The sequence below is a fragment of the Trichechus manatus genome, unplaced genomic scaffold (assembly GCF_000243295.1).
Source record: "Trichechus manatus latirostris isolate Lorelei unplaced genomic scaffold, TriManLat1.0 scaffold00067, whole genome shotgun sequence".
In the NCBI taxonomy this organism is placed as follows: Eukaryota; Metazoa; Chordata; class Mammalia; order Sirenia; family Trichechidae; genus Trichechus; species Trichechus manatus.
The window spans coordinates 6,374,452-6,391,629 of NW_004444003.1; the positions used below are offsets into that span (position 1 = coordinate 6,374,452).

A 17,178-nucleotide genomic window follows, 5' to 3' on the forward strand; every position below is an offset into this window, starting at 1 on the left:
AAACTAAAAAAATATTTTCTACTAAAACGGATGATAGAAAAGTAGTAAGACTACATCCTGTGAAAGGCAAAAAATTTGTGAGACCTGGAAAAACAAGACAGTCCCGTCCAGTTCCAGCTCTTACAGGTTTCACTATAAATGGTAGAGGTAGAATTTGAACCCAGGCCCACTGGCTCTAAAGTTCAAGTTATTTCTAATCCATCATGTGGCCAAATACCGTATCAGGCCTCCCATGGGCTGACAGTGAAGAGTTCATGGTAAATCTATGGGAAGAAAAGTCCTAATGGGTCCCTGGAATCACACTGCCAAGCAAAAGGCAGCAATGTGAGAAACTCATAATACACACTGTTCCTCTTTCTCTCTCTGGGAAGGAGGGTGCAAAGTGCTAAACCAAGAGTCCTTTAAGATCATTTTGAAACCCACATTTTCTCAATAACCACATAAGGGTGTCTCCATCTTCCAGATTCCTTTCCTCCCCATCCCCGCAGGTTCACACCTATGAGTGCCCCTCATTCTTGTCTGTATCTTTTCCCAACTACTTGCCATTTTGCACAGGAAAGATTTTCATCAAATGCTCCAGGCACGACAATCCCTTAATTAAGTAAATCCAGTGAATTCTAGTTGTTAGGTGGATGGAAAGCTTAGGGGGCAGGAGTTTAAGACAATGGTGGTGGACTAATTTGGAAAAGGATAGCGAGAATGGTAGCACAACTTGAATAATATAATCAATGTCACTGAATTATCCATGTAGAAATTGTTGAAATGGTGTATCTTTGGCTGTGTATACTTTCACAAAAATTAAATAACAATGACGACAATCCTAACAACAACATAATAAGACCTTCCTGATCAAAAGCTTCAGGACAGAACAGGCGGGTCTACCTACAGACTCCCCAATGTTGTTGAATCCCGATCATGTTGCAACAGCTTGGTTAACTTCCTTCTAACTTGCCCAAGCTCCTCCTTCTTTGGACTCCCAACTTTCTTCCCGGCTGGTGCTCATTTCTGGTGGAGACTCACTGACTTCTTTTGTCCTCATGGGGCTATCAGTGCTGACACTCCTAACCATGCCAAAAATTATGTGTCCAACAGTTCAACCTTTGGGGGTACTTACCAGAGGCCACGGAGAACCAACATGCACATCACTGAGGGCTACTTATGGAACTGATACCCCAATACTCAGCAAGATTCTCAGTTTAAGACCTTGTAAAAAAGGTACGAGAAATCTAATTATGGGCTTAGAGACAGATTAGCTTGCTTCTCTTCATTTCGTAGACATCCTCAACACCCAGTACAGGGCCTTTTACAATACAGAAATTTAGATTCAAATTCAAATGATGTTTATTGAGGGCCCAAGTTTTGCTGGAAACCTTTACCAGGCACTGAACACACACACCATAACAGCTCTACAAATTGAAATCATTATCCCCATTTTGGAGATGAAGCAACTGCGAGTCACGGAGGTAGAGTGACTTTTCCAATGTCACACCCTTAAGTAGAGGTGCCTGCAGAATGTGGACACAGGCGTTGTTGTTGCTGGATGCCGTCGAGTCAATTCTGACTCATAGTGATACCATGTGACAGAGTAGAACTGCCCCATAGGGTTTCCTTGGCTGTAAACTTTATGGAAGCAGATCACCAGGTTTTTTCTCCCACAGAGCCACTGGTGAGTTTGAACCACCAGCCTTGTGGTTAGCAGCTGAACGCTTAACCTTTGTGCCACCAGGGTCCCTTGGGGACACAGGTCCTAGGACTTAAAGGCCAACTGTCATGGCTTAGCATTCCACGGATTGAGTGTGTCCCCAGTGATGTCTCCTGTGGACTCAGTCCTCATTCACAGGCCCAGACAAACGCACATACATCCCCACTGGCTCCTCGCCTGCAAACTGCAACAAGATCCTGAGGGCCAGTTCTGCTTTTGCTCTTGGCAAGGAGCCGGCTATAAGGCTCCTCTAGGACAAATGCCATACGGAATCAGACCACAAGTTAGAAAGCACAAAGCTCCATGCCAACGGGCACTGGTTGTCTTAGCCTCAAAGCCAAGATGAAAATACAATGATGTTTAGAGAAAAAAATGAGAGTGCTTACTTTTTGCTTTTAGCACAAGCACTGACCTACTTCCCTACTCTATTTTCAAGTAACGAGAACTAGATCACCAGGGGATATGCAAAATCTTCCTCTAAGCAGTAAAATATTGTTGAAAAATTATAATAATCAATTTAATACATTATTATTATCATCATTATTAATTCCAGGGCAACAAGTGTTTTAAGGACCAGTGAGTTGCAGGTTTCTTTGTGGAGAATGGAGACAAAGGAATTGAGATTCCTCATCTTTCATCTTCGTCCTTGGATAACAACTTCCTACACTGTTTCTTTCATCTGTATAAAGGGAAGAACAACAAACTTACAAAATGGTATGAGAAATGCCAGGTGCCTTTAAATTATTGTTATCAATGCTGAAAAACAAACCCATAAAATACCACCTTCAGAAGATACATCAAACAATTGTCGTCCATGAGATTCTGACTCATGGTGACCTCGTATGTCAGAACAGAACTGCACTCCATGGGGTTTTCAATGGCTGATTTTTCAGAAGTAGATCACCAGGCCTTTCTTCTGAGGTGCCTCGTTCTACATCATTGCTATCCAACTTTCTTCAATAATGGAAATGTTCTACAATCTGAACAACCCCATATGGTAGCCACTAGCTACACGTAGCTACTGAACACTTGAAATGTGCCTCATGTAAGTGAGTAACCGAAGTTTTCATTTAATTTTAATTTAAATAGCTTTAAATGTCAATAAAATTACCCTGTTTTTACTAACTAAAGTTGAGATTCACCAAATCACTTTATTTCATGGGGAGCTTCTTTTGGAATGAGAGGGCCAACAAAATGACATCAATGCTTGAGGCACTCAACAGCAGGTTAGTAACAGCAGTAGGGATAGTGGGCAGGCAGGCCTAGCTTCTTGACTTGGCTCGGCATTAATTGTCAGATCTCAGGCAAATTATACAACCACTCTGTGCGTCAGTCTCCTCACTTGCAAAACAAATAAGCTAGAATGGTTCCTATTTGGCTCCTAGTTTCTACAATTCTATGATTATGGTTTGGACCCCAACGATGACTTATGAAAAAGATAATTCAGAGAATATGACCAGGTACCTGAAACCTTGGTGTGGCTCCCTTTCTCTGCCCAGCTGAGTGCCCCAGGCACACAGGTGACTAAGGCTGTGGGCCGGAGAGTTGACACTGTGGAGAGCAGCCTGCAGGCTCAGACTGAGCCAGGGAGTGGCTGGTGGCTTGCAGTGGCTGCCAGAGTATCATCTCTCTCAGTTGGTGCCAACACGTTTCCTCCATGCGAACTGCAGTCGCATCGTTTCAGTCAGCTGAAAAACCACTCTTTCAAAGGGCTCAGGAATCGTTTTTTAGTATCACTTGTACTTAAATAATATAGCACATGAAGAAACAGGCTTTGTTTATCCAGGAAATTGTTCAAGATTGGGCTGCATAAGGCAAAGGCAGAAAGAACCTGGTGAGGGGCGTGGTGGCTTCTGGCAGGCAACAGGATGGGCATGAAATCCATTAATATTAACACCCTCCTACATGGTCTTTTGTTGTTGCTTATTATTTAAGGACAGAGTTCCCTTCTCAATAGACTGGCAATGTAGCACCTCAGAATGAACACCTCAGAAACTCAGACATAGCCCCATCCTTAGGAATCCCACCATCTACTCTAAACTTACCACAGCCTCTCAAATTTAGATAGACGAATCAGTTGTCACCCAACGTCAAGCTCTGGGAATTGCATTTCCCTTTGAAAATGCACAACTTCAGGGTTACTATGAAGAAAACCTCCATCTTCTATGATCGCCTTTTAACAGAGCATCCTTTGCCAGCAGGCTGACATGGTTATACTGTTAACTTTAGCGGGATCCTAGATTACTGGATAATTTTAGTATTCTTAACAAAACTCTCTGGATATCATTTTTCTCACCAATATCCTGCATTTACCTAAAAGGTACTGTCTACAGTTTATCACGTACAGCAAAAGTTTTTTGCGTCACAGCCACACCAATTACAGAATAAGGCCCAAAATCTCTGAGGTGAGACACCCATAGATCAGCTACAGAATTCTCACATAAGAGTAACTGGAGCAAATAATACCCTAAGTATCTGAGAGAGGCAAAGTCCTTCAACAAATGGTCAAGTTATAAATAAATTACTTGAAGCTTCTCTGAAAAGGTTCAACGTTCCTACATGGACACACATAAATATGTTCATCCCAGTGCTTTGAAAATTTCTGAAAAGAAGAATAATTTATTAAGAACGTATAGGGCATACTTTTCATTCACAGATGACTAGGATAAAACGTGTGACAGGCACTGTACTGAATTATTGAAGTTAAGGCTGGATTTCCTTTAGTCAGAGGTCCCACAGATAGCTGTACCAGGGCAAAACACAACCACAGCTTGTAGGGAGCCGTTTCTGCAGAAAAGGTCACAGAACACAGGCGTGTGGACTCACCAAGTAAAAGGGAGACCTCATTACCTTATCTCCATTTGACTGCTAGCAAAAAGCAGAAAGCTGGAAAAATGCCCACAAAGAAGTAAATCTGGAGGCATGCAGGGGGTACCTGATGACTGAACACACAACCGCCCTCGCGGAGAAGGCAGGAAGGCATTTGCTACAGATAGTCCCTGTCGGGGGAGCTCATTTCATCCAGTGATTTGTCAAAAATAGCTTAGTGGACTTCAGAGCAGAGCAGAAGGCATTTGTACAAGGAGAGGTTTTTCAGATGAACTTTTAGAAATGGCAACAGGGAAATCATAATCACTCAGAAGATTTATATAGGGCTTCACATTTTCAAAGTGCTTCAGGAGCTCACATTAATTAATCCTCTCCCCCACTGTGGAGGTTAGTATTGCTATCCCCACTTTACAGATGAGAAAACAGAAAGGAGGAAGCAGGTGGCCTGTCTCTAGAAGGAGAACCCATCAGTGTCAGATCTAGATTTACCTGCTGACTGCCAAAAGCTGCAGAAGTTGCCCGTTTTCTGTGGGCTGGTGATTGTGAATGGCCGTTTTGGATGACTGAGAAGAGACTGGGCTAGCCCCCATCAATTAACTAAAAGGTGGATCATTATGACATGAGGACAAATGTGGGGGAAAAATCAATATCAGGCCACACTTCCCAGACTGAACACTGATTTTAGCAAAATTGTCTCGTGTTCATATTCTAGCAGCAATGTTGCAAATAAGGAACATACACTGAGAGGAACAAACACCACAGACACAATGCCTGGTTCCCTGTAGGTCTAGGTTTTAGCAGCTGTGCTTCTCAAGGCCAGTAACTTCCACTTTCACCATTGCTGAAAATATTTTTGCCAGGACATATTTACGCAAAAGGAATCTCCCTGGGTGGTGCTAACAGTTAGCACACTCAGCTGCCAACCCAAAGGTTGGAGGTTTGAGTCCACCCAAAAATGCCTCGGTAGAAAAGCCTGGTTATCTACTTCTGAAAATCAGCCATTGAAAACACCATTGAGCACAGTTTTACTCTGACACATGGGATTGACGTGAGTCGGAGTTGACTCGATGGCAAGTGGTTTGGTTTGTTTTCATTGTTGGGTGCCAATGAGTCAATTCTGACTCAAAGCGACCCCATGTGACAGAGTAGAACTGCCCCACAGGGTTTTCCAGGCTGTAATCTTTATGGGAGCAGATCGTCAGGTCTTTCCTTCTCCCTGGGAGCCGCCGGCAGGTTCAAACCGCTGACATCTTGGTTAGCGGCTGAGTGCTTAACCACTACACCACCTAGGGCTCCTTGGTTTTGTTTTGTTTTAGCTATTTATGCAAGAGAAAGCCATCAAGACATGGTCACCGCACTCTCCACTCACTGATGAAATACTGCATGGTGAAAGCCAATTATTCACCTGTCTTTTTGGAATTTCAAACATGCCTAAGGTTTATTTTCTCACAAAGTCTCTTTCTTTCCTTCCTATTCTTATACAGTTATTGAGAATCTGCTCTGCGTCAGGCACCGTGTTAGGTTTGAAGGAGAGAGAGCTGCAAAATATGTACTTTATGCCTTCTAGCTGCTCAGCGTCAATCAGAAGAGACAGACATATACACCCTATAAAACCAAAATATAACACGAGAAGGCTTGTAATAGAGCAATATACTAGGGCCTGCGGTAAGCCAGAAACAAATGAGTAATTCGGCCAAAGGGATTTGGCATTCAGCATCCTAAACCACACTTCATTTCCATGGTCAAATTTTTTTAAATGGATCTGAAAACATCAGAGCCAAAGGATTACAAGCTATACTATTTTACTTAGTTGGCAATAAGATTTTAAATAGGGAGGAAGAGGAGGCGGTGGTGGCAGGGGTTCTAACAAGGATGCTGGGACTTCAGGGAAAACAGCCCAGGGGCACCTCCCTTCTTCCACTGAGCATACATTTGAGATATAGGACCTGGCCAGCCACACTGGAGAGGAACCCCCGGCACAGACCCATGGCAGGGACAGCGATCATGTACACTACTGGCCCGAGACAAGAGGGCATAGCCTAGTCCCTCCACTTATGCTTGAAATGACATATACTGGGGACCTACTGTGCAAAGCTCTTCGATCTCCACTCTTCACACCCTCACTCTGTACTAACTCCTTTGGAGAGGTTATTCCTGTCATTCACTACAGTTGTTGCCATTGTTAGGTGCTGTCGAGTCCATTTTCAACTAATAGAGACCCCATGTAAAGGAGTGGAACTGTCCCATAGTGTTTTCCAGGCTGTAATATTTATGGGAGCAGATCACCAAGTCGTTCTCCTGTGGAGCTGCTGTGTGGATTCAAGCCTTCAACCTTTTGGTTAACGGCCCAGCCCTTAACCGCTGTGACATTAAGATTACTTAATTCACTATTAGTCATATGAAAATAACTTCACTGGTCTTGACTGTTCAACTCTAATCTGATCTTGTATGTCTATAATCGACAGAATGCTCCAGTACGACCTCAAATTCAGCACATCTGAAAATAATCTTTTCTTGTCTTCTTTTTCTCTAATTAGGCTTCATGTTCAGCTTTCTTGTTTTTCTTACTGATGCAAACTTTCCCCCCAACAATCAGGAATGATGTCCTCTGTGTAACAAGCACATGATACAGATTTACCCCGTTTTGACCTTTCCCCTTCTCTGACCGTTGAGCCTATAGAAGCAATGATGAACTGAACCCCCAGTAAAGTACATATCAAACTGTGAAATTCTTGCTTTCAATCATTAATTCAATGAATATTTATGAAGTGACTTGGACCATCTAGACATTATTCAAGGTCCTACGGATACAGTAATTACTACAGAAAACTTAAAGAAAACAGCTCTTATAGATCCTATATGCTACTTGAGGAGAATTCAGTAAACCAAATAAAAAGCAAATCTTATAGCATATTAGAAAGAGAATTGCAATGGAGAAAAACAAAGCAGGGAAGGGAGACAAGGAGAGTTGGGAGCAGGGGCGCAATTTTAAAAAATGTGGTCAAGGAAGGCTCATTTGGAAGGTGAGCACAGTGCCTTGAACTCAGTCTCAGTATATCCTCAATATATATTTTCTGAGTGAATAGATTTAATACAACAAAAAGTCCTAAAAGTTGTAAAAATTAAATCACACGTTATTCAATCGGTCACCACTATTAAAAAGAACCACGGTATCCTATCTACTATGGTTCTATAAAATCTGAAGATCACTTGCCAAAAACACAAAAATAAACCACACCAATTGCCATGGAGTTGATTCTGACTCATAATGACCCTACAGGACAGAGTAGAACCGCCCCATAGAGCTTCCAAAGAGTGGCTGGTGGATTCGAACTGTCGACCTTTTGGTTAGCAGCTGAGCTCTTAACCGCTGCAATGGTTAAGAGTCACATACCCACTATGAATTAGTTACTGAGTGGATGCCTATTCTTCTCTCTAAATGCCCACTGCGTCCACTTGTCTCCATGCAGCCACTGTCTTAATTATGGTTATCATCGTTTTGTGCCTGAATTACTGTAAAACTGTTCAGCAGGCTTTCCTGCTTTGGACTAAAGTATAAAGACTTTAGTGACCTTTGTGCTTGTATGGCATTCAGAACTCTATCTATCTTTCTGTTAAATATTGATTATCTGTCCATTCATTATTCATTTTATCATTTATCAATGACAAAATTTAATCTCAGACTAGTCTCTTCCCAACCTACTTTTGGCCTCCGTTTTATCTGTCATTAGATGATGTGTGGAGGCCTGGTGGTGCAATGGTTAAGAGCTATGGTTGCTAACCAAAAGGTCAGCAGTTCAAATCCACCAGCCATTCCCTGAAAACCCTATGGAGCAGTTCTACTCTGTCCTCAAGAAATAAAAACTTAAATTGGATGCCAGCCTAAGGAATGCAGCCAGCAGTATAGAGTTTGACATAAAGGCTTTAGAGATTACTAATACCACTGTATCCTTCTGCTGATCTGGAAAATCAAAAGTTGACACTCTGTGGGAACTAATTACATTATATTAATGACAGTAGTTCAGATCACAAAACAGACCCATTTGTGAAGAAAGACATTTATTTCTATAGGCTAACAATTTATCGGGCTCCAGGGGACTTCTTTTCCAGATAATACCTTTAAACTCGGATGTTTGTGAAATGCCAGCAACAGAATTAAGGAAAAAATGACCTCAGAGCAACCAAAACAGATGTCACAAAGTTCCCACCCTAATGTCTGTGCCTTTAATAATCTCTGGAAAGCTCCCCAGTAAACTCCTCAAAGATTTATTTTATATTGGATTTTCACAGCCTTGGTCGTCTGCATTTCAAACCCAGAGGAGCAAACGAGAGGTTTGGAATAGGTGGACTCGTGTGACAGCTGACAGACATGAAAATCTGAAAGAGACCAGCAGTTAAAAGCCATCTGGTAGGTGGGACCCACGTATATTCTCCAGCCATTCCCAAGGACAGCAGCGCAGAAGAATAATTAATTTTTACAATGACAATCTTGTCTCATCTGAAGGGTCACACCATGTTCAATAAATTCTGTTGAATAAGGCAAGAAATATAAAATTCATTTTAAGAAGAATTCCATCAAAATGAGACAATAAAGAGAATTGGTACTGTAAGGGATATGATTTCAACTACACTGCAAACTTAGCTAATCAGACTGACTCATTCCCCATGGGTTCTAGGCAACTGAGATTTTACTTTCTCAGTGTAACACTACAGCAGGTAATCAAAATTCAGAATTCGTGTACCATCTAGTTTGTTGCCAACAAATGCAGCAATTGATTTTCCTGAGACTCTTCAACATTTTGGGGTTAATTTTTACTTTATAAGGATTCTGCTCTAAGTGCTTGGCTGCAAACAGAAAGGTCAGTGGTTCAAACCCACCAACATCTCCGTGGGAGAAAGATGTGGCAGTCTGCTTCTGTAACGACTACAGCCTTGGAAACCCTATGGGGCAGTTCTGCTCTGTCGTATAGGGTCGCTATGAGTTGGAATTAACTTGGTGGCAACAGGTTTGGGTTTTTTGGTTTGGATGATTATTACTGTCATAGTTGTTTTGGCCATGGGCAGTGAGGGAGACGAGTGGGGAATATGGGGAGGGATGAGTTGTTCCCTTTTGGGAGTTTGTTTTTCCAAAGTAAATAATGCTTCACTGATCAAGAAGATAAACTTTAATTCTTCCTCAGCAAGACATCACACAAGATAATATCTGAGGTCTAAAAACTGGAAATAAAAGGCCCCAAATTAACTGTATTACTGTGATAACTTTAAAGGGACTCATCATGAATTTTCTGGAATCTTTCTGCCCAGACACAAGAAAAGGCAATGAGGTGTTCTATGGTGACTGCACTAAATTCCTAGATAGCAGTCCAAGATACTTGCCCCTTGTAGTCTGTTTATAAAGATATTTGCAAAAGTACAACACAGAAAAGAACACTGCCAAGATTGTATAATTACTGAAAGAAGACATTCGGAACTCTATGCATATGCCAGTTTATCATGAATGTTTCGGTGTGCTACAAACATGCTAGTTTGTCATGAATGTTTCGGTATGCTACGAACATGCTAGTTTCATGAACGTTTCAGTGTGCTACGAACATGCTATTTTGTCGTGAATGTTTCAGTGTACTACAAACATGCTAGTCTGTCATCAATGTTTCGGTGTGCTACAAACATGCTAGTTTGTCACGCTATAAAACCACATATCAAAAGGGAAAGTCCAAATGACAGTCTGCTTTGCTAGTTTTTAAATCTCTAAACTACATCTTAAGATGAAATCAATACCAAATATCACATTTTGATTCAGAAATCTGTAAAGCCACTCTCGCTGAGCATGTCATAAATTCCATTTAGCATCTTAAATCACCAATTAAAATAGGCTTTGACATTTAATTTGTTCATTTCTTAAACACACACACACACACACACACACCATCAGATCTTACCCCCTAAACAAATAAGAATAAAAATAGGATTATGTGCTAAATTATAATGGCTATTATTCTAAGAGGCTGAATATCTTTATATCAAAATTCCCCATAGCTGATTTTTTTAAGCCATTTCTTCATTTTTTTGACACTACATCTGGCGCAATGAATACAGATGATCATTTGTTTATATATCTAACTGCCTTTCCCAAACACAGCCAGATGGAGGCTTTCAGAATCAAATTAATTTCAGATTAATTCACTCTGGACCCACTCCAGTTTCATGACTCTTTGCTTTGAGGCACCATCCAAACTGATGTGAAGTCATGAACTTAAAAGAGGACAGGTTCTTCAATATAAAGGAAAAAAAATGATACAAGTCTGTGGTCAATCCCCCTCCCAAAAAGAAATCTGTTCAGGAACCATAAGCTGCCAGGTCAATGACTGATCGACATTGCACACTGTCAAAATCATTGGGAAAGAATTTCCTCTTGGATCCAAATAGGATCATAGTTAATTTTACATCCAATATTCATAATGCCTTGATATGACTCCAGCGAAAATTAGAGATCTAATTACTAACATCAGAACCAAAGATGTCATAGTATCCTTGCCACGTAAGCAGAGTCAGGTATGATGTATGACTCAAGAGAGTTAATCTGAACATTCAAAGTGCATATTCTCTAACTGTAGCTGTGTAGCTACTGAAGGAACTATAAACAAATGTAACTAGGCTTCGCAGCCTGTCAATCTCGGTGGATGCCTTTATTATCGTACTTGTTTCAATTGCAATTTGGGTTTCCATGGAAACACAACAGTCAGCTCTAGAAAATTATAAGATAAATGTCAGGCAGTGATAACAGTGTTAATGAAGCTTCGGTGACAAGCAGCTCTGTGCTTCAAATAATGAGCTTATTTCTATTAGCATATGTATAACTTGTCAAAAAAACTGGAAAAGAATATTAAAAATTAAATATCTATTTTAAGAGAGAGAGAGGAGAGAGACCCCCTGTAGACTGGCTTAAGTTTGGTGGGTCAACCTGAGTCAGGGAAAAAAAAAGACAGACTACTAAATTTCATCTCTGGGTTCTTGAGAAAATTAGGCACTCGTCATGGGTCTAAAAGACGCTTTAGCTGACACCCAGAAATGCCTACTTTCACCCAGTAACAGATAGCAGTTTTTCTTATCATGCGATTAAGGTAATCTGCTTCTGCTTCTGGAAGCTTGCAAGCTCAATTCACCATGGCATGACGGATTATAAACTTCAGAGAAATAAATGCTATGTCCAATCTCGTGGTAACTAAAAAAAAAAAACACCCCAAAACCAAACCCACTGCCGTTGAGTCGATTTTGGCTCATAGTGACCCTACAGGACAGAGTAGAACTGTTTCCTAGGAGTGGCTGGTGGATTCAAACTGTCGACCTTTTGGTTAGCAGCCATAGCTCTTAAAGACTGCACCACCAGGGCTTCTCAATGTGAATTGCATCAACCTAATTACGGAGAGTTGATGCAATTCACGTCTTCCCTTTTTTCTCTAGGTTGCTGGTAACTATAATTGGATTGCCAGACTCCAGAAACCAACACCATCCTTGACTGTTCTGTAGCCAAACATGTGCCAGTGAAATTCTACCAGGAAGCACCAGCCAGGTCAGAGGAGATGGCAGCTGCGGATTTTTGTTTGATGCATTCTGAATACACAGATTGAGACTATGAAATTGTGAACTACGCCCCAGTTCAAGGTGACATAATACAAAAAGAAATTAAAGGAAAAATAAATTTCCTAAGATGACTGATGGATGTTTTGTTCAAGAACATTCTTGTTGTTGTCTTGTGCTGTTGACTCATGGGGATGTAAGAACCCTGAAAAGTTAAAGGGGCAATAATTCTACAAATTTAGGACCCTGAAAGGTTAAAGTGCTGATAATTCTGCAAATCAAAATCTCTTCAGAAAGACAAAAAAAATACTTGTACATATTAACTTCCACATAGTTATGATTATTTGGCCCTGCCATTGTGTCTGTTATTATTTAATTCCTCTGACTAAAAAAAAAAAAGAAAAGTCTACTATATATGTTCCTTCATTTATTTAACAACTGCTTACTGAGTACCTAGTCTGTTCTGGAGTCTATTAGTGGTGCAAAGAGTTAACATGCTCGGCTGCTGGCTGAAAGGTTGGAGGTTTGAATCCACCCAGAGGCACATCAGAAGAAAGGCCAGGTGATCCACTTCCAAAAAATCAGCCACTGAAAACCCAATGGACTACCGCTCTACTCTGACACACATGGGGTCTCCATGACTTGGAACTGACTTGATGGCAACTGGTTTACTCTGTGCCAGGCACCGTGTTCAGAACAGGACAATAAATAAGACATTGTTACTGCTCCTAAATTTCTCATTTTGTAGTAGCCTATACAGCCTGATACTTAAGCTCTTGAGCAAGGTGTCATAATAGTCTTTTCTTTCTGTCCAAAGTTTGGTCCCTTTTAAAGTCACTACATGAGTATGCTTTTCTGGGGCAAGGCAACTTTTTCTGCAATGACTCTACATTGGGAACTGTTGAATGCTCAAGTCCTCCCCATTCCCACACCTTCCCCCTTTCGGCTTCTTTCCCCCAATTCCGCTCTTCAGGAGGAAAATTAATGGGGGTCAAATTCAAAGTCTAGGATATAATTGGGCTATAGTGCTAGGGCATGAGGTATTTTAATGACTCCACAGATATGAGAATTCTTCTTCAGTTTATTTCATTGATTTGGTTTTTTGTCTTCTTTTTGTTGTTATTGTTTTAATGTTGAAAGCTTTGACTACATTCGGGTGGCTCAAACTTTGCTGATCTGAAAGCAGGGGATGGGCAATGTTGTTCCCATGAATGTTCAGTGTAGCTTTTGAAGAGGTTATACAGTCTTGTTCCCCCACAAAATGCTTCTTTTTCTCTCTGGAACACTCTCACGTAACTCCATATGGCTGGCGCAGAATGTTCTGAGGCTCAGTGGGTACCTCTCCCATCTTTGCAAGATCTAGCACTGACTACAGTGGGATCCAGGGGAAAGTGGGAGAAGAATGAATGGCTTAAGCAGATGTGCTAATTTTTAGGAAAAAGTCTAACCTACTCTTCTCTAGAGCCCTTACCTGTATTCTTCCTTCCTGACTCAATTCACTATGAGGGTATAAAGACCCAGGAATTCAAGTTAGGGTTTGGCGGGAGAAACAGCCACAAGCCTCCTTTTAGTTAAGTCTTCGCCCATAAGGCAAAAGGATCTTTGGCTCTTCTGTGGCCAGGCTGGTTCTCCAGAGCCAGAAGTTCCACACTATGGTCTGTGGACGTATGTAGTGTCTCCTCTGTACATACAACTGGTTCATCGGCAACAGCGGTAAGGCTCAGAGAGGATCCCAGAGTTCAGAATCCTACTCACCTCATGGCGCGTGGGGAAAAGATGTAGCAGTTGGCTTTGGTAAAGATTACATCCTTGGAAGCTCCATGGCGCAGTTCTAGTCTGTCACGTGGGGTAGCTCTGAGTCAGAATCGACTCGATAGCAATGGGTTTGGTTTTTTTAAGTATCTGACAATTGCTCTGAGCCTTACCTCCAGTCCAAAATAAGACAAAACAAACAAAAATTTATCAATAACAACAAAAAACCCTATACGACTGTCACTTACTCTCATGCTCCCTGGTCTCTTCCTCTTATCCCACCCATGGAAAAGATAAGGAAGGAAAAACAATTCAAGCACTCACAGGACCCAAGACACTAGAAATAAGATTCTTTAATAGGGCCAGTGGTAATCTGAACCTAGGGACTATACAGGAAAAGTCACTAGGTTTAAATTTAGTAATTCATTTTGGAATATGGGAACTATAAATTTTTCAGTTGTAACAATCAAGGCCTGACACTATGTTACTAAAAAGGGGAGACAACAACTGCTGTCATGGAACTAAAAGAGACAAGAAATACCTTACCTTTGTCACAAACAATTTCAATCAGTTAAATATCCTCCTGCTTTTAGCAACTTGCCTTTCACTAATACGCTTACTCTAATACTTTTGCTCCTGTTAAAACTTTTCATGATCTCGTATCATTCCTTTTTGCAGATGAAAGATTTTATTGTTCTAGTTTAGATGAAGTTTACATTTCAAGTTAGTCTCCCATATAAAAATTTATACATACATTGTTACGTGACCCTAATTGCTCTCCCCATACTGTGACAGCACACTCTGGCTTTCCACCCCTGATTCCCCATGTCCATTCAACCAGCTCCTAACCTTCTCTGCCTTGCCATCTCACCTCTGGACAGAAGCTGCCCGCTTAGTCTCTTGTATCTACCTGAGCTAAGAGGCACACTGCTCACAAGTATCCCTTTATGTCCCACCGTCCAGTCCAATCCCTGTCTGAAGAGTTGGCCTTGGAAACTGTTCTAGTTCTGGGCTGATAAGAGAATCCGGGGGCCATGCTTTCCGGGATTCCTCCAGTCTCAGTCAGACCATTAAGTCTGGTCTTCTTACTAGAATTTGAGTTCTGCATCCCACCTTTCTCCTGCTCCATCAGGGACGATCTGTTGTGTTCCCTGTCAGGGCGGTCATTGACGGCAGTCAGGCACCATCTAGTTCTTCTGGTCTCAGGCTGATGGAGTCTCTGGTTTATGTGGCCCTTTCTGTCTCTTGTGCTACTACTTTCATTGTGTCTTTGGTGTTCTTCATTCTCCTTTACTCCAGGTGGTTGGGACCAACTGATGCATATTAGATGGCCACTTGCAAGCTTTTAAGACCCCAGATGCCACTCACCGAAGGAGGATGCAGAACATTTTCTTAATAAGCTTTGTTATGCCAATTGACCTAGATGTCCCCTGAAAGCATGGTCCCCAGATCCCTACCCCTGCTACTCTGTCCCTCAAAGTGTTTGACTGTATTCAGGAAACTTCTTAGCTTTGGTTTAGTCCAGTTGTGCTGACTTCCCCTGTAGTGTGTGCTGTCCTTCCCTTCATCTAAGGTAATTCTTATCTACTATCTAGTTAGTAAATAACCCTCACCTTCCCTCCCCACCCTCGTAACCATCAAAGAATGTTGTCTTCTGTATTTAAACCTTTTCTTGAGTTCTAATAATAGTGGTCTTATACAGTATTTATGCTTCTGTGACTGACTAAATTCACTCAGCATAATGCCCTCCAGATTCCTCCATGTTATGTTTCACAGCTTCAATGTTGTTCTTTATCGTTGCATAGTATTCCATTGTGTGGATATACCATAATTTGTTTATCCATTAGTCCATTGATGGGCACCTAGGTTGTTTCCATGTTTTTGCTATTGTGAACAGGGCTGCAATGAACATGAGTGTGCATGTATCTATTCGTGTGATGGCTCTTATTTCTCTAGGATATATTCCAAGGAGCAGGATACCTGGATCATATGGTACTTCTATTTCTAGCTTTTAAAGGAAGCGCCAAATCGATTTCCAAAGTGGTTGTACCATTTTACATTCCCATCAAGAGTGTATAAGTGCTCTAGTCTCTCCACAACCTCTCCAGCATTTATTGTGTTTTTTGGATTAATGCTAGCCTTGTTGGAGTGAGAAGATATCCCATGGTAGTTTTGATCTGCATTTCTCTAATGGCTAATGATCGTGAGCATTTCTTCATGTGTCTGTTAGCCGCCTGAATAACTTCTTTGGCAAAGTGCCTGTTCATATCCTTTGCCCATTTTTTAACTGGGTTACTTGTCTTTTTGTTGTTGAGGTTTTGCAGTATCTTATAGATTTTAGAGATTAGACACTGATGCGATTTGTCATAGCCAAAAATTTTTTCTCAGTCTATAGGTTGTCTTTTTACTCTTTTGGTGAAATCTTTTAATGAGCGTATTTGGTTTTTAGAAGCTCCCAGTTATCTAGTCTCTCTTCTAGTGCTTGTGCATTGTTACTTATGGTTCATATTGTGTTTATGGCATGTATTAGGGCTCCTAGGATTGTCCCTAGTTTTTCTTCCATAATCTTTATTGTTTTCAATTTTATATTTAAGTCGTTGATTCATTTTAAGCTGGTTTTTGTGCACGGTGTGAAGTATGGGTCTTGTTTCAGTTTTTTTGCAGACGGATATCCAGTTATGCCAGCATCATTTGCTAAAGAGACTGTCTTTTCCCCAATGTCATGGTTTGAATTATGTCCCCCAAAAAATGTGTGTATCAATTTGGCTGGGCCATAATTCCCAGAATTGTGTGGTTGGCCCCCACTTTGTGATTGTAATTTTATGTTAAAGAGTATTAGAGTGGGAGTGTAACACCACCCGTACCCAGGTCACATCCCTGATTCAATGTAAAGGGAGTTTCCCTAGGGTGTGGCCTGCACCACCTTTTACCTTACAAGAGATAAAAGGAAAGGGAAGAAAACAGAGAATTAGGAGACCACATAGCACCAAGAAAGCAGTACCAGGAGCAGAGCGTGTCCTTTGGACACGGGGTCCCTGTGCAGAGAAGCTCCCAGTCCGGGGGAAGATTGATGAGAAGGCCGACAAAAAGAGAAAGGCTTCCACTGGAGCTGACGCCCTGAATTTGTACTTTTAGCCTACTTTACTGTGAGGAAATAAACTTCTCTTTGTTAAAAGCCATCCACTTGTGGTATTTCTGTTAGAGCAGCAATAGATGACTAAGACACCCAATTAATGGACTTTGGGCCTTTGTCAAGTATCAGCTGCTCATAGGCGGATGAATTTATGTCTGGATTCTCAATTCTGTTCCATTGGTCT

General features: G+C 41.3%; 1 protein-coding gene across 10 annotated transcripts in view; it reads right to left on the reverse strand.

The window, feature by feature from the left end:
- Window positions 1-17,178, reverse strand: part of CELF2 (CUGBP Elav-like family member 2) — a 389,761-nt gene that overhangs the window by 194,858 nt on the left and 177,725 nt on the right. The gene's annotated exons all lie outside the window — the stretch shown is intronic.